The sequence below is a fragment of the Sciurus vulgaris genome, assembly GCF_902686455.1.
Source record: "Sciurus vulgaris genome assembly, chromosome: 7".
NCBI lineage: Eukaryota > Metazoa > Chordata > Mammalia > Rodentia > Sciuridae > Sciurus > Sciurus vulgaris.
In genome coordinates this window covers 93,315,675-93,335,856 of record NC_136467.1, presented here as the reverse complement: position 1 = coordinate 93,335,856, position 20,182 = coordinate 93,315,675, and positions in this window count along the sequence as shown.

Sequence of the window (20,182 nt, the reverse complement as noted above, 5' to 3'; positions counted from 1 at the left end):
CTCTCTTTAGGCTGTGACATACTTTTTATAGGAAGCAAAGGTGACAAGCAAAGGGACAAGTGGTGATTCTGGAGAATCAATACATTCATCTTTATGTTTTGTTTTTCCAAATTTCTCAAAGGTATTCAGCTGGTAGGTTGGGACATATGGGGTCCAATGACAGAAAAGTGCTTCTACTTCTCTCTGGCATTCTTTCTCCATCAATACAGATCTGTTTTTGTTAAATTTGGGAATTTCAAGTAAGATCATTTTTTAGGAAGTGTTTCATTTTTACTATGTTCTTATAAAATAGTTTCTTATCCAAATAAGCAGCTTGAATTTGGCTCTACTTCCATTTCTCTTTTTTTCTATTTCATATAAGTAATCTTTTCTAAATTTATATCATATGTGATTTCTCTTTAACACTTAAGTGTAGCCTTTTACAATATATTGTAAAAAGAGTAATTTCTGGCTTCAAAAGTATATTATGAATATGTGCAATCTAGTTCACTTTTTGAATAGTTTATGTAGATCAAATATGGCCAATATTTTTCTTGTTTAAAAAAAAAACTAAATTGCTTTCTTGTTTTCTGAAGCTCATAACCTTGTATAAATAGCAAAACGTACAAGGTACATTTTTCATGACAAAAGAACGTTAGTGTACAGTGATAAATACTTTTGGAGTGTCATAAGTAATCACTGTTTTCAAAGCCACTGTTTTCACATTTCTTTTTCAAGGAAATGTGTATTCCTCTTTCTTTCCTATAACACAATGTGTTTTAAAATTCAAGGCCCAAAATACACTGTAACTTTTAAAAGCAAAAACATCTATTTTAGACTTTCGTCCCGAGTATGCTAAAATAGAGCTGGCAATTCAGTTTATCTCAGAAATTATCCATCCTTAGGGGCCATTTTATCAATATTAGTATGTGCTTTCCCCTCTCCCCTTCTTGCTGCTGCTCTGCCTTGGCATCACTACCCAAAGGCAAAAACACATAAATCTGTGTGAGTGCTCTATTTGTTATATATAATTACAGATTAGGAAGCATGAGGGTAGTTTTCTAAGAACACAAGAAACAGAAACTGTAAGAACTGACATTCAAACTCAGATGGTCCAACTCAATATTAAATATGATTTTACACTATCACCTGCAATAAAAGTTTTGTACTCTTAAGTGTCTAGTAGGTGTTTTCCTATATTCCCAACATGTGATTCAGGACATGATGATTCAGAAACAAAACACAGTAGTCAATAAAATACTCTCATTGTATTTGAAAATATTAGTGACAGGTATGTATAACTCTCAAGTCCAAGACAATTAGGTAAGGTGACAGCATAGGTTCCATCATTTTTAATGTCTTCCCTGGAATTTGTGGAGCCTTAAAGATATGGACTGGGTTCCTCTATCATCTTTAAAACTTAATTATATGAAATAAGTCTAATCATACCTATAATGGGTATGTAAAATATAAAACAAAAGGAACATAACATAAAAATACCAGAGTAACTATCATAGAGATAAAGAAATAAGAGATTATGAAGTTCTTTGAAACTATTTCATGAAAATTTTCTGTGCAATCTCCATTTCTCCTTGTTGACTGTTGTTATTCTAATTTTGAAACTGATTTTTCCCTTGTCATTCTTTGCAGACATTTCAACTATGCACATTATCTTTTCATTTATTTATTCATTCATAATTTTATTTTTAGTTATAGATGAAAGTAAATGTATTTTGACATATTGTACATACGTGGAGTGTAAATTATTCTAAGTAGGATCCCATTCTTGTACTTATACATGATGTTATCTTTACATAACACTTTATGTATGACTTGACACTTTGAGAAATGGAATGATACTGTATTTTTCTTCTAGTTGTTTTATTAAACATTATTTTTCTTAGATTACCATCTAAGTTGTTTATACTTCACTTTATATCACTTTCTAATATAACATACATTATTTAATCAATTTCCTAATTGTAGATATTTGGGTGCTCTCATTTCTTGAAATTCAAAACAAAGCATTTTGAATATTTTTAACATGTCATTGTGCACATTAGGAAAGTCTCAATTATAGACTTGCAATCCTCTAGCAAAGTTTTGGGTGTTTGCATTTAGGACTTTGTTGCAAAATGTTTCCAAATTAATCATGCTACTGTGTCCTCTCATCTGTAGTAGATAAGCATACCCATTGCTCTAATATTTAAAGAAAATAATTGACATTATCAAACTAAGTGTGACAAAATATGAGATTTATATGCTCTTTTTGTGATTTGACTTTCCATTTTCCAGATTAAGATATTCAACAGCTTTTCATATATTTGCTATATATCAATGTTTTCTCTATTGAGAAATGCCTACTGCTTTTTACACTTTTTATTTAGTAAATTTGTTGAAATTGTGAAATGCCTGCCATTCTTTACACTTTTTATTTAATAAAGTAGTTGAAAATATTTTCTCACATTTGTCTCACATTGTCTCTAATGACAAATTCTTATTAATTTGTGATTATATTGCTTTTTATATTTTATTTTTCTTTTTTTGGAAGTATTTTTCTCTAGTGTGATCAAAATGTATAAATGCATTCTGCTGTCATGTACAACTAATTAGAACAAATTTTAAAAATTAATTTAAAAAAGCATGACCATAGTATATAATTAGGATTTTTTTTTTATTATTATTATTGCCAAAGCAGGGGTGAGCAAACTATGGCCTAAGGGCCAAATCCTGGCCTGAAGTCCTCTTTTTTCATAGCTGTTCAGCTAGAATGGGTTATATTTACATCATGAAAAGGTTGTAAACATACAACCAGTAACAAATATGTGGCAGAGACTGAATGTACAGCCCACAAAGCCTAAAATATTTACTTCTGTCCCTTTACTTAAAAAGTTTACCAACTTTTAAGTATGATAAAATAATTTATATAAATGTTTAAAAGAAATATTAAACTCTGTGATAAAATGACATGTTTGTGGATGATCTCTGATCACTTATTTATTGCATAAATAATATGAACTGTAAATACTGTGTGGTATAAAGATGAATCAGACTTGAGTGCTGAGTTTGAAGAACTGCAGTGTTTTGTCCCGTGCAGTATGTTATGTTTTTCCAAAGCAGCACTTTTTATTTTCTTTTTGGTGAGGCCCTCTATAGCTCTCTGACTTGGGATCCACCTGCCTCAGTCTCCTGAGTTGCTGAGATTACAGGCAAGTGCCACTGTACCTATCTAAACCCATTTTTCGAAATAACTGGGCCTTATAGTGTCAACTTCGGTCTGTTACTCCTTTAATTGGAGTGAGGTCATGGATGTCAGGTAAAAAGTAGCTGCCTGTGGATGCTATATATTTCATACATTGGCAGGAAACCAAGGGACATCCTTGCCTTTGCTATATTTTATTTTTTCTTAAGCAAGTAAAGACTGCCGAGTTACATGTTGGGCTTGACAGGGTATCAAGTACATCCTTCTGTCCCTCCAGTGCTCCAGCATTTCCTGAAAGTTTATTTCACTTCCCTCTGAAGTTGGGAATCAAAATATATTTTTAAAAAACTAGAAGTGAGGAGTTCAATTGTTCTCCACACAAAGAAATGATAAATGCTGGAAGAAATGAAAATGCTAATTACCTCAATTTGACCACTGCGCATTCTGTGTGTGTATGTGTGTGTGTGTACACATAATTATCACATTGTACCTCATAAAAATGTACAATTGTTATATATATAAAACAATTCCATATATACAATAATGATATATATATACATAATTATATATGATATATATATTTGCATATTGGTGATTGAACCCAGGGCCTCTCACAAACACCCTCTACCACAGAGCAGCACAACCCCAGCCTATTAAATAAATAAATAAATATATATAAATTTTACACAACTTTTGTATATTTCAGGTGATGTTTTGACATATAGACACATACTAATTTCATTAGCATACCATCTTTCAAGTTATCTGTTCTCTTTGTGTGTGATCAGAGCAAATTCCATCTGAACTATATAATATCATTCACTGTGGTGAATTTAGTGTTCATGGGATCTCTAGAACTTATTCATTTTGCATTACTGACACTTTCTGCTTTTTAAAGGACCAAATCTCCATATTTCCCCCCACTCTAGTAGTCACTATTCTAGTCTCTCTCTCTCTCTGAATGCAAATTTTTTAGATTCTACATCTGAGCTCATACAGAATTTTTCTTTTTGTGTTTGAATTATTCACTTGGGATCCTGTATTCTTGGTAAGAATATAAGTTAGTAGAGCCATTGGGGGAAAATTATGGTGATTCCTTGCTAAATATCTTTAAAGAAAATCTTATTCTCTAAGGCTGGCATGATTGTGCCCACCTGTAATCCCAGTAACTCAGGAGATTGAATCAAAAGTTTCCCCAGTTCAAGGCAAGGCTCACCATTTTAGTGAGACACTCAGCAACTTAGCCAGACCTTGTCTCAAAGTAAAAATAAGAAAGGACCAGAGGCTGGGGGTATAGCTCAGTTAGTAGAGTGCTTGCCTCGCATGCACAAGGCCCTGGGTTTGATCCCCAGCACTGCCAAAAAAAAAAAAGAACCAAAGATATCCTTTATTTATTTATTTTTAATTTGTTTTAATTAGTTGTACATGACAGTAGAATGCAGTCATACATTTTGATAAGTAATATGTAAATGGAGTATAATTTCTCATTTTTCTGTTTGAACATATTGTAAGATCACATCAGTTATGCTATCATATATACACATAAGGTAATAATGTCTGTTTCACTCTACTGTCCTTCCTACTCCCATACCCCTTCACCTCCCTTTACTCCCCTCTACCTAATACAATGTAACACTATTCTTCTCTAGCCCCCTCCCCTTATTGTGAATTATAATCCAAATATCAGAGAAAACATTCAGCCTTTGATTTTTTGTGTTTGGCTTATTTCGCTTAGTATGATATTCTCTAACTATCCATTTACCAGCAAATGACATAATTTCATTCTTCTTTAAAGCCGAGTAATATTCTATAGTATGTGTGTGTGTCTATGTGTTTGTGTGTGTGTGTGTGTGTGTGTGTGTGTATACATATATATCACATTTTCTTTATCCATTCATCTGTTGGATAAACACCTAGGTTGGTTCCATAGTTTAGCTGTTGTGATTTAAGCTTCTGTAAACATTGATGTGACTGTGTCACTGTAGTATGCTGATTTTAAGTCCTTTGGGTATAAAGTGAGGAGTGGGATAACTGGGTCAATGGGGTTTCCATTGCAAATTTTCTGAGGAATCTCCATACTGCTTTCCATTATGGTTGAACCATTGTGCATTCCCACCAGCAATGTATGAGTGTAATTTTTTTGTGCTTTAGGAGTCTTGTTAAGGAATTCAGATCCTAGGCTGACATGATGAAATTTGGGCCTACTTTTTTTGTAGTAGTCCCAGGATCTCTGTTCTAGTGCCTAAGTCTTGATCCACTTTGAAATGAGTTTTGTGCAGGGTGAGAGATAAAGTTTTAATTTCATTTGTTACATATGGCTTTCCATTTTTCCCAGCACCATTTGTTGAACAAGTTATCTTTTCTCCAGTGAATGTTTTTGGCACCTTTTCTAGTATGAGATGACTGACTGTATGCATGTAGGTTGGTCTCTGTGTCTTCTATTCTGTTCCATTGGTCTATGTGTCTGTTTTGGTGCCAATACCATGCAGTTTTTATTACTATGGTTCTGTAGCATAGTTTGAGGTCTAGAATTGTGATGCCTCCTACTTCACTCTTGTTGATAAGAATTGCTTTGGCTATTCTGGGTCTCTTATTTTTCCAAATGAATTTCATGGTCGCTTTTTCTAGTTCTATGATGAATGTCATTGGAATTTTAATAGGAATTGCATTAAATTTGTATAATGCTTTTCGTAGTATGGTCATTTGTGGTAAAGTGTTCCCAGCACAATCGCACCCACACACAACACACACAACGTTTGTTCTCAGTACCCTAGCCATCATGATGTTTTTATTCTTCCTTAAGTCTTTAAAAGTTTGCTTTAGTTCCCAGCACTCAACTAGTTTATAACAGTCACCAATTTAAATACTACTATTTGCCAATATAGTAGCTTTATAGTACAACCACTTTTCAGTCACTGCAGAACTTCATTAGGCATTTGAAGTTGTGGAGAAGTCACAACTTAAGACTTTCAAGTCTTTCTCTTTCATTCCTCCCTGCTTTCTCTGTCTTTGGTCCTTCTCTTCTGTCTTTCAGCATTCAGACTTCGTTGGAAATTTCTTATGCTCATCCAGCTTCATATGTGAACTTCTATAATTTTTTATAATTTTTTAGAATTGCTTAATGGATAGGAAGAAACATATTAAGACTAGTTTATTAAACCAATAGATACATGAATATAAGATATCTCTTATCTGTAGCCCAACGTTCCTCTTGTTAAAACAGGTGCTTTTATCAGCCTGTTTGAATTTCTACAAAGACACTACAGAAAATATTCAACTAATTAATTGACACAACTCAATACAGTCCCTGATCTCTTCTTTCTCAAAACATAACTGTTGAAATCACAATTATGGTGATTGTATTTGGTTAAATGAAAATCAGAACTCAAAAATCTGACGGATACACTGGTACTTGAGAGAGCTATCTGATAGACTATTTTAAAGTAGAACTAAAATCAATTCAGTTAATTCCCCCAATAGCTTATCTCTTAATTTGCTGAACAACAAGAAAGTAAAGGAATAAAATCAGCTTGAAAAGTTCTTAACATTGTCAACGAATAAACCAGGCTTTTGCAACTCTAGCATGTAAATGATTCCCACAAAATAATTGCACCAGTTTAAAATTTGCCCCTTTCATTCTATTATGATCAAGGTCATTTCTACAATTTTCTCTGGTTAAAAAAACAATCAAAACAAAATGTAAATCTTTTTCAACCTATGTGAAGATGGTAAATCTTTAAAAAAATTTGCTATATTTTAATAAAATAACTATTTTCAGGTAACAATTTTTAAAGTTTTTGTTTGAATCTCAGTTATTTGATAATATTTTTGTTAGTTCAGAATCTGAAAAAAAAAAAAAAGACTCCTTTATAAGAAGAGCACTTAGTAAATGATATGGTTTGAATGTGAGGTATCCCCCAGAAGCTTACATATGAGACAATGTAAGAAGGTTCAGAGAAGAAATGATTGTGTTTTGAGAGTCTTAACCTAATCTGTGAATTAATCCCTGATTGGATTAACTGAGTGGTAACTGGAGGCAGGTGGGGTGGGCTAGAGGAGGTAGGAATTGGAGAGTGGCTTTGGGGTATATATATTTGTATCTGGTGAGTGGAGTCTCTCTCTCTGCTTCCTGATCATGGTGATGTAAGCTGCTTCCCTCCACCACCCTCTCCCACCATGATATTTGACCTCACCTTGAACCTTGAGGAATGGAGCTGCTCTTCTAGGGAATAAGAGCTCTGAAACTGTGAGCCCTCAAATAAACTTTCCCCCTTTACAGTTGTGCTGGTTGGGTCATTAGCGATAGCAGCAAAATAGGTGACTAAAACAGTAAATAAGAACAATTAATAAATATGAAGGAATATTTATATAAACATTTGCCAAAGGAAACATTCATGTTCCCTTTTAAAAATAATTTGCTAAATTTCAAGTATACACATTAATTAACCTCATAAAAATATAAAACAATACTGTATATTCTATTCAGGTACCATTTTCTAGCAAAAATATGTTCACAGAAATTAATTTTACAGCATAATTGCCTTTTGTAGAAGTTGTTATTCAACAAAAGCAACCTCCATCTTTGTTTTAGAAACACATTAGTGAGAGCTAATTGACCTTGAGATCTTCTCTAATATCTTTCTTATGATTCATTCTGACCTATGCATCCAACAACCAGGTCATTGCCTCATCTCTCTGATCAAACATGTTTCTAAATGAAAAGAAAACATTAGGACACTCTTTTCCTCCTATAATTCAGTTGCATTAGTAAATTCAAGGCATGTGCCACTTTATTTTTATTTAAAAAAATCTTTATTGTTTAGTTGAATTTCTAAGAATACTATCAAGAATAATGCAAGAATTTATACACTCAAAATTTCCCACTACTGAAATTTCATCTCATATACATTACAGACCTTCTCTCTTGCTCACTATCTACATTTTTCTAAATTATTTGAGATAAAGTTGTAAATATGATGTTACTCCTAAATCTATAAAATGGTCTTCCTAAAATAAGGATATCCTCGTATACAGAGTACTATATGAGAAAGTTAAAATACACATGATAATAGTATCTAATTAATAAAGTTTATTCAGTTTCTGCAATTGTATAAATAGTATCCTTTCCATTAAAACAAAATTCTGAGTCAAGTATTGATTTCAATATTATGAATATTCTCCTTTTTTCTCTAATTGTTTCTCAGTCTTTTTCTTCATGACTTTGCTACCTTTGAATGGTATAGGCCAGTCATTTTAATGACTTAATTTAAATGTGTTTAATTTTCCTCATAAGTAGATTCAGACCACACATTTTGCAGGAATATCACAGAAGTGGTTCTTTTCTTCTTGCATTCCAACAGGTAACTCACATTTCAACTTGACTCATTGTCAGTGAGATTAATTTGATCACTCAAAAATGTGGATCCTACCAGTCTCCTGCATTGAAAAACAATGCACATTTTTTCTTTTGAATATATGATTATATTTTGAAGTGAAACGTTCATGATAGGTAACCAAGCAGTCTTAAACCCATGGTCCTGGTGTCCTGTGATGGTTCTTACATAAAACAGGTATTATCCTGATGCTTGTCAAATGAGGGTTTGCTGCCTCTATCATTTCATCTACATTTAATTATCAGATTCATGCCTTAAGGATCCAATTCCTCATCCCTCCTATTTTGATGCTGTTTGCTAATAATATTAGTGTATGCACACAAGTTCTTTTTTGATTCATTGAGTTATAATCATTTGCTATGATAACCATTATATACTTGGTTACCCAGTTTCTCAGTTTGACTAATAGGAAGCACTATTAAGCTGATTTTGGGGCAAATAATTTGTCTATTAATCTCTAAGTAAATAGTTTAGCAAAATAGTTTATTTAAAACATTTTTGTTTATTTATAACATTACATATTGTGTGGTATAACATAGGTATGTAACCATGTATATGTATATTTGTATACATGTATTTACAATATGCATACATGTGTGTATATTTTGTATAATTATTAATGTCCTTGTATTCTGGCCCAATAATATATTCCTAGACTTAGCCCTGGAATAAGCTATTATTTATTCAAGAAGACTTCTTCCCTTTTAGTCTAGAATAATATTTAGAAACCAAGATCAGTATGCATATTGCCTTTTGTCACAGAAATATATATAGAGAGAGATGTGCATGTAACTATGATTTGCTTGAGTTTATTTCACATAAACACATCTGTATGTATTTCTATATATTCACACTTCACAACAGGCAAGCATTCTGAGAAATGTGCTAGGTAATTTCATTGTGGAAGCACCACAGAGTCAACTTATACAAAGATGGCTACAATACCAGTAGGTAATATAACCTTGTGGGATAGCTATCATATATATAGTCATTTTTAATACATTCTAAAGCATGAGTCAATATTGATGACTTCAATATAAATGCAATTAAAACAATACAATCTGTGCTTCCACTTTTCTGTATTGATGTCTCTTCCCCGGATGTTAATAATCCTGCTTCTATTAGCTACAACATATTTACTTGTTTGCTGAATTCTAGAATATGTTTTAAAAAGTTATTTCAGAACTGCAGAAACATCTGTGACACACATGTGGGTGTGGGAATGAACAAGACGCCCTGATGTTGCTCTTGGAAACTGAGTATTTTATTTGAAACCGGTCATACTTGGCATGGACTTCTTCCTCCAGTCAGTGAGAAGCACAGCAACGAAACTCAGGAAGAACTGTTCCTGGTGACAGAGGACTCCTCCAGCTGCCAACTGGTTCAAGGACCCTCAACGGCTATGACCACTGAAAAGTCTAAGATGCTTATCTTCCTCTCTTTATTTTCTCTTCCTTGTTCCCTCAATAGTAGGCAGCAAAGATTAATAAAGAAAAAAAGGAAGCAACAGAAATTACCAAAGTTAAACACAAAGAGATTAAGTAGTAGCCAATAAGTTATAAAAGAGTATCATTGTGTTGTGAAGCAACTGAGGGGGGTCTAATTTAAATGTAAATAAAGTCTCTAACAGAGAGGAAATTTATAGAGAGAAAATAAAGAAATAATATCAAAAATAAGAAATTGTTGAAAAATTAATACACAAATCTTAATAAAGAACAGAAACAGGTTAATCAAGAAAATACGTGTATCATCATAAAGATGGACAAATAAAGGTATAAAAAGAGTTCACAGAAAACCCAGATGTTTACAATAATTTATTTTGAAAAAAGTAGCAAAAGCAATTTACTGGAGGATGATCTATAAAACAAATTTTGCTAGAATAATTCAAAATTCATAACCCAAAATGAATGTTATCATTGGATTCCGATACTTACCTCTCACATTATATTAAATTAACCCAAAATGCATATAGACTAACTGTAGAACATATAAAATTTATAAAACTTGCAGAAGAAAAACAGAGCAGTAAATCTTTGTTAAATTGAGTTAGGCAAAGATGTCTCAGATATTACATCAAATCACAATCAACAAAAGAGCAAGTGATAATTTGACTTCTTAAAACTGAAAATTCATTTCTCCAGAAAACACTATTAAGATAATGAGATGATCAATGACAGACTGCAAAAAAATACTTTTAAAATCATATATCCGAAGGACTTACTTCTAGAATATAGAAAAACACTCAAAACTCAATAAAAAGAAATCAAACAATATAATTTTAAATAGATAAATTATTTGAACAGACCCTTCATCCAAAAAATATATAAATAGCAAATAATCACTGAAAAAAAAGTTCAACTTCATTAGTCTTTAGAAAAAATAAAATTAAAACAATCATGAGTTACCATGACACACCTGTTAGAATATTAAAACTACAAAACTATACAGGGAGTACCAGGGGTTAAAAACTGAGATATTCATATGTCTTCATGGGAATAAAATATTGCAGTCAGTTTGAGTGTTTATGTTTTCTTTACATTTTATTTTATTTTTGATTGACACATAATACCAGCCCATATTTATGGAATACAATGTGATGTTTTGATTCATGAATGTACTGGATGCTATTCATCAACTCAGAATAATTAACATATCCATCACAAATTTTTATCATTTCTTTATGGTGAGTATATTCAAAATCTTTCTTTCTAGCTATTTCAAGATATGTAATATATATTGTTAATTATTTTCACACTTTGTGCCGCAGAACACCAAAATTTACTCCGCCCATTTAACTGACATTGTGCCTATCCACCAACATCTCCTCATCTGTCTACTTCCTACTCTTCTAATTTTCTTAAAATATAAAACATTATCTAATACAACCTAATACAACTGTCCTACTTACAAGCATTTATCAAAGGGAAATAAAAGCACATATCCACACAAAAAGCCTCACATAGATGTTCTAACAGTTTTATGTAATACCTAAAACACAATCTAATTGCAAATAGGCAGTTTCTTCTATTATTCTTCTCTATTTTTCCTCCATGTACAAATGCTTTCTATATTTGTAATTATGATTACACAATGGTATGCCTTTACGCCATGTACAAACAGAGAAGCAACATGTATCCCATTTGTTTACAATAAAATTAAAAAAAAAAAAAAGAAACTATAGAACTGAATAATTGCAATCAATGATATAGACTTAATGAATATTTACAGAGTATTTCATCCATCATCGAGCGAATACACTTTCTTCTCAGCAGTTCATGGATCATTCTCCAAAATAGACCATATGCTATGCCACGAAGAAGCCATTAGTAAATACAAAAAATTAGAGATACTACCCTGAGTCCTATCAGACCATAATGGAATACAATTAGAAATCAATGATAAAATAATAAACAAAAACTACTCATACACCTGGAGACTAAATAATATGTTATTGAATGATGCAATGATAACAGAAGACATCAGGGAAGAAATAAAAAAATTCTTAGAGGTAAATGAGAACAATGACACAACATATCAAAATCTCTGGGACACTGAAAGCAGTACTAAGAGGAAAGTTCATTGCATTGAGCTCATACATTAAAAAAATAAAAAGTCAGCAACTGAATGACCTAACAATACATCTCAAAGTACTAGAAAAAGAAGAGCAGATCAACACCAAAAATAGTAGAACACAGGAAATAATTAAAATCAGAACTCAATGAAACTGAAACCAAAAAAATTTCAAAAAATTGACAAAACAAAAAGTTGGTTCTTTGAAAAGTAAACAAAATTGATAAACCTTAGCCACACTAATTTAGCCACACTCAAATTACTAGAATTCGTGATGGAGAAGGAAAGCTCACGATAGACACCATTGAAATACATAACACAATTAGAAGCTACTTTGAAAATTTATAAGCCAACAAAATAGAAAATATTGAAAACTTTGACAAATTTTTAGAGACATACTGAATCAGGAAGATATACACAATCTAAACAGATCAATTTCAAGCACTGAAATAGAAGAAGCCATCAAAAGCCTACTACCCAAGAAAAGCCCAGGACCAGATGAGTTCTCAGCCAAATTCTACCAGATCTTTAAAGAAGAACTGATACCAATATTCCTCAAAGTATTCCAGGAAATAGAAATGGAGAGAGCCCTTCCAAATTCATTCTATGAGGCTAGTATCACTCTGATACCAAAACCAGACAAAGACACATCAAGGAAAGAAAACTTTACACCAATATCCCTGATGAACATAGATGCAAAAATCCTTAACAAAATACTGGCAAATCACATATAAAAATATATTTAAAAGATAGTGCCCCACAATCAAGTGGGGTTTATCCCAGGGATGCAAGGATGGTTCAACATCTGGAAATCAATAAATGTAATTCATCACATCAATTGACTTAAATTCAGAATCGCATGATTATTTAATAGATGTTGAGAAAGTGTTTGATAAAATGCAGCACTGCTTCATGCTTAAAACACTAGAAAAAATAGGAATAGTAGGAACATACCTCAAAATTATAAATGCTATCTATGCTAAGTCCACAGTCAACATCATTCTTAATGGAAAAAGACTGAAAACATTCCCTCTAAAAACTGGAACAAGACAGGGATGCCCTCTTTCACCACTTCTATTGAACTTCATCCTTGAAACACTTGCCAGGCAATTAGACAGACCAAAGAAATTAAAGGGACACAAATAGGAAAAGAAGAACTAAAGCTTTCACTATTTGCTGATGACATGATCCTATATTTAGAAGATCCAAAAAACTCCACTAGAAAACCTCTAGAACTAATAAATGAATTCAGCAAAGTGGCAGGATATAAAATCAATATGCATAAATCTAATGCATTTCTATTCGTAAGTGATGAATCCTCTGAACAAGAAATTAGGAAAACCTCTCCATTCACAATAGCTTCAAAAAAACAATACTTGGGAATTAATCCAACAAAAGAGGTGAAAGACCTTGAAAATGAAAACTATAGAACATTAAAGAAAGAAATTGAAGAAAACCTTCAAAGATGGAAAAATCTCCCATGTTCTTGGATAGGCAGATTTAACATTGTCAAAATAGCCATTCTACCAAAAGTGCTATACAGATTCAATGCAATTTCAATTAAAATCTCAATGACATTCCTCATAGAAATAGAGAAAGCAATCATGAACTTCATCTGGAAGAACAAAAGACCTCAAATAGCCAAAACAATCCTGAATAGAAAAAGTGAAACAGGAGGTATCACAATACCAGACATTAAACTATACTACAGAGCAATAGTAAAAAAAACCAGTATGGTATTGGCACCAAAATAGACAAGCAAACCAAAGGTACAGAATAGAAGATGCAGAGACAAAACCACATAAATTCAGTCACCTCATACTAGCCAAAAACATACAATGGAAAAAAGATAGCCTCAACAAATGGTGCTGGCAAAACTGGAAATCCATATGCAGCAAAATGAAAATAAACCTGCATCTCTCACCCTGCACAAAACTCAACTCAAAATGGATCAAGGACATAGGAATTACACCAGAGACCCTGAACCTAAGACAAAGTAGACCTGAATCTTTGTCATATTGGCTTAGGATCAGACTTCCTCAACAAGACTCCCAAAGCACAAGAAATCAGAGCAAAAATCAATAAATTGGATGGACTCAAACGAAAAAGATTTTTCTCAGCAAAGTATACAATCAAGAATGTGAAGAAAGAGCTTACAGAGTGGGAGAAAATCTTTTCCACACACACTTCAGATACAGCACTAATCTCCAAAATTTATAAAGAACTTACAAAACTTTACACCAAAAATACAAAGAACCCAATCAATAAATGGGCCAAGGAACTGGACAGACACTTTACAGAAGAAGACATACAGGTGATTAATAAATATATGAAAACGTGTTCAAGATCGCTAGTAGTTAGAGAAATGCAAGTTAAAACAACTCTAAGATACTCCAATTAGAATGGCTATTATCAAGAACACAATAATAGATGTTGGCATGGATGTGGGGGAAAAGACACACTTTTACATTGCTGATGGAGTTGCAAATTGGTGCAGCCACTCTGGAAAGCAGTTTGGAGATTCCTAAGAAAACTTGGAATGAACCCACCTTTTGACCCAGGTATCCCACTCCTCAGTTTATACCCAAATGACTTAAAACCAGTATACTACATTAACACAACCACATAAATGTTTATAGCAGCTCAGTTCACAATAGCTAGATTGTGGAACCAACCTAGATATCCTTTAACAGATGAATGGATAAAGAAACTGTGGTATATATATGCATGATGGAATATTATTCAGCCATAAAGAAGAAGAATATTATGGCATTTGCAAATATGTGGATGGAATTGGAGAATATCATGCTAAGTGAAATAAGACAATCCCATAAAACCAAAGACCAAATGTTTTACCTGGTAAGTGGAGAATAATATATAACAGGGTTGGGGGTGTGGGTAGTGAGAAAAGAATGGGGGAACTTTAGATTATGTAGAAGGAAATGAGAGGGAGGTGGGTATGAAAAACGGTGGAATGAGACAGACATCATTATCCTATGTACATGTATGATTACACAAAAGGTATGAATCTACATCATGTACAACCATAGAAACAAAATGATGTACCCCATTTGTGTAGAATGAATCAAAATGCAGTTTGTTAAAAATTTAAAAAAGAAATAATTTAAAAAAGAAAATAAAAGAATGTTATGTTATGTTATTTGTAGGAAAATGGATGGAACTGTATAACAACATGTTAAAAAAAATAAGCCCAACTTGGAAAAACAAGTTTTGTTTATTCTATTATTTGGAAGCTACAAGGGGAAAAGCTTGATCTGTTACTTGCTAACTATGTCAGAAGAAAATTTTAGGGAGCTAGTTTTTTTCATTGTAAGATATTCTGATTTTGTATATATGTGCTTATTTGTTTATATCATGGGTGATTTTGGAATCAGATTAGATAGAAAGAAAATGCATAATAAATAACTCATTAAATCAATTCCATCAAATATTATTAAAGGTAAATCATATCAGGCTAATGATTCATTCGGGAAGAAATTTAGAAAATGTGTCCTATGAGTATAATTTTAGAGGGAGGTTCATTTCTTCAGAAAGAATGTTACTATATTTTGTAGATTTTAAATAGTTTTATAAATAAAGAGTGTATAATCCAAGACATATGGTTAAGAAAAATACCTGATACTTAAAAGAGGGTATTGATATGAATTTCGAAGGTCAATATAAAAATAAAAATATGTCACCTTTGACTTTGTGTCACATAACATGGCCCAGGTATGGTGGCACACACCAGTAATCCTAGCTGTTTGGAAGGACTGCAAGTACAAGACTAGTCTGAGCAGCTTAGCAAGACTCTATCTCAAAATAAAATTTTAACAAAGCAAAAAGGTTGGGTGTAGAGCTACATGGTAGAACCCTTGCTTAGCATGTGTGAGACACTGGGCTCAATCCCCATTTTACTGTAAAAACTAAAATATATCAAAAAGGAAAAACTTATAATAATTTGCCCTAACGTGAAAAATGTAAATTTTAAAAATGTTGCCATTATCATGACATATTCTAAGTGGAATTAAAATTTTATTTAAAAATATCAATGAGTCTTCCAAATTGGAATAATAATGAAAATAACTTTGCATACTAAAAGTGTGACATAGTCAGATATGGTAGTGCATGCCTGTAATCCCAGTGACTTGGGAGGCTAAGACAGGATTCCAAGTTTGAGGGCAGCCTCAGCAAGTTAGCAAGACACTTAAAAAAAAAAAAATGACTAGGATGTAGTTCAGTGTCAGTGATAAAGTGCCCCTGAGTTCAATCTCCGGTACCAAAAAAATAATAATAATAATAAATAAAGTGTAAAATGGTAAGCAATAAAGAGTAGTAAAAATAAAAGTTAAAAATAAAAAATATGAAAGTATAAAATTGTAATCCATATGTGTATTAATCAAGATTCTCCAGAAAAACAGAACCAAGAGATTGTATACATGATAAAGAAAGTTATTACAAGGAATTGTCTCAAGAGATTGTAGTGGCTCACATGTCCCAATAGATGTAGGATGAATCAGAGAGCTGGAGAACTAGAGCTGATGGAGCCGTTCCAAAGTATGGGAGCCGCAAGAGCTTGTGGTGACATTCTAATCCTAAAGGCAGTAGGCTGAAAATTCAGAAGGAGCCAGTGTGCCAGGTCATGTGCAAAGGCAGGAAAAATTCAATGTATAATTCGAAAGCAGTCAAGGGACAGAATCTTTTACTCATTGGGAAGGTTAGGTTTTTTGTTCTATTCAGATGTTCCAATGATTAAATAAGTCCCAACCACATACAGAGAGGGCAATTGCCTTTCCCCAGTCTATCCATTTAAGTGTTTAATTCATTTAAAAATATGCTCATGGAAACATTCACAATAATATTTAAACACGTGGCACACTCAAGTTGACCCCCAAAATTAACCATCACAACATGTTTATATAATGTGCTATAAAATACTGATAATCCAAGACTGTGATTTGCACTTGTAACTTATAATGAAGGGTGTGATCGCAGACTGTCAGTTTAATTGTAAACTGAGGTGACTTCCTTCTGGCTGCTACCTCTCCTGTTAGTGCTTTCTCTGTACTGATCATACCATCACTTCCAATTCTGCAGGGCTTCTGAATGACTCGCATCAGTGGGATGCTCTAATCCTACTATACGGATCAGAGCTTTGTTCCCAATATTTCTACATGATAAATTCTTATCAATTGTTATCAGTGAGTTGGTAGTCCTGCCCCAATTTCTGGCTTTAATAAATTTATATGTAGGGAGATGATTCCCTACATGGTCTCTCACACCCTTATTCCTTTACAATATGTAAAGAAAGATGCTGATCTCACTATTTGTAATTATGTGATATCTTGTGGTGTAGAAAAACTGTATTGAAAAAGATGATAAACTTTTACTCTCCTCTCACTAGTGTGTTTTTTACAAGAACATAAGTTGGCCAAATTACTTATTATCCATAATTCTCAAATCCTTCCTTTCACTTGTACAAAATAGGAAAGTTAAAAAAAATAGCATATAGACTAAAATATGTATATAAAGTTAGTAATGCTTTATTCAACATATTGTAAAAGTTCTTGGTTGTGTAAATATATTTTGACTAAGAAACTCTACAAAAGGGTCATCTCCTTAACTGTAGGTCCATATCTTCAGAATTGTCCTTTTTAACAAATTTGAAAATATCATGCTCACAATATATTAACACCAACTCATCTCCTTGGAGATAATGTGCTTTAATCCCTAATACAGCCAAAACAGAAAACAAACTATTTTCATCTTTCCTCTCTTTTAGGTACATTTGAACTCACATATGATAGTCCCATTCAATATTATCAACTAATGTCAAATTCAGAAGATAATAGTTGAGATTTCAGGTTACAATAATGCCTCAGATCTATGGGATAGGATATCTTTGAATGTGGCTTTCCTCTGGTGACTAAATCTGTCACCAGACACAGAATCAAGTAGTCAGCTTTGGCCCCATTCCAATATGTAATGGAACAAATTCCAGACCTCTCTCTGGGTAATTCTTATTTGCAGTCCAGAGACATGCGGCTATTGTAGTTAGATGTTAATAAAAGACCTCAGTGCAGAGAAGCATAGTACAAGAGAAGTACGTCTGGTGTGGTAAACCAAATTGGGACAGCACTCTGTCATCTGGTAACAGTCAGGAAGAAATAGCAGAGAATTTAATTATAAAATATGTCTATGGCTGCATGTTCAACAACATATTGCTTGATTTTCTGTGGGTTTTTAAGAAACCATGACATTTAATACAGTTACAGAAATAAAGTAAACATGAAATAAAAATAGAATTCAAAAATTTAGTGAAAATTCAGTTACCCCAACACAATAAATCCAAAATGTTTTCTCTATAATGAAATTACAAATTCCATCATATGTTACTTCCATTAAAAGAAGAGTCTGGTCAGATTAGCTCAACATATAATTCATAATTTAAGTCTCTAAATTGAATCCTTGTATTATGTGGTTACTTCAAGCAGGTGTATGTTGAAGTGAGGAACAGCATGTAGAAGATAATAAGCACCATTATTTGAACTAATTTTATTGGTGACCATATGCTTGAGGTAATGTTTATGGTGGTTGTGGTCAATTAAATTAGCTAAGTGTGATTCATTTCTAATTTGAGCAATTTCATTCAGAATTAAGGTTAGAAATGTACTTTTCTATATTAATTTGTTTTACCAGGAAAATCTAGATAAAATATCAACTTTTATTAAATAAATAAGAACTATTAATCGAAAGGTCTAAATCTATGTATTATAGCCTTAGGCAAAATGTATTCATCCTATTCTAATAATTATTTCTTATGTGTGGGCCACTGTTTATATGTACTGAAGCAACTTTCTGTTAAAATGTACAAAGTCAGTGTTCTAAGATAATTTTATTGCCATCCCTAGTGCTCACAAAATGGCATCAAGGCCACTCTCCTGAGTGTTTGAGCATTTGTAGGTGACTCACACTGCTACATACACATTTCCAACAGTGCAGAACATGATGGACATGGATCACACCAAGGGGCTCTACTCTACAATGAGGTATTACACCTAAATATCAATAAAACAAATGAAACAGTCAATTTATTCTAGAAGGTAGAATGAATTTGAAGGAATTTGGTGTCAAAAGGATAATGATATTCCATAAATGGAAAATACAGGCACTTGTACAAACAAACAGAACTGAACTTCTATTTCAGATCCAGAACTAAATATATGTTGGTGAACATTAAACATAGAGACAATTAAAGAAACTTATAAGATAACAATATTTTTGATAGGAGTGAACATGCTGGAAAATGACAGAGCAAGTCATTTAAAACACTGGTGCCTCTCCTGAAAAAATTAAAAAAACAGGCAAGAATGGACAGCAGCAACTTTTTCAGAATTCTGAAATCAAACTCAACACTTAACAGTAAGCAGAGGACTAGTTGATGAAGAAAAGGGCAGCTGATTTTCGGTAAGGGTTCTGTGGCATTTTTGCTCAATTACCAACTGTTCTTCATTTGCCATGGATGGTGGTGACCATGGAGTGGTGGCCATTTGTCCTTCTGCAGACATTATTCACTTTAAAATATTTATCTTTATGTTAAATTAATTTTCTTTCACTTATGAGAAGAATATTTGTATAGCTGCTCTTTTCCAAAATACCTGGACAATGGAATCTAACTTTGAGAAATACACAGAATCCGAATTCTATTTTCACTTTATACAAGATGAACAGTCCTTAATATTCAAAAATTTTGAGATCCTGAAAGTCTAGAGAAAATAAAATAATGCTTTGAAATCAACTAGTTAAGTAAATGAAGTGTATTTCCTGTTTCCTGGCAGAGAATTCCTTTTTTTTCCTTTTTTTATGTAATTTTTTTATTGTTCTAATTAGTTATACATGACAGTAGAATGCATTTTGATACATCATACATAAACGGAGCATAATTTCTTATTTATCTGATTCATCTGGCTGTACATGATGTAGAGTCACACAGGTCTTATAATCATATATGCACATAGGGTAATAATATCTGATTCAT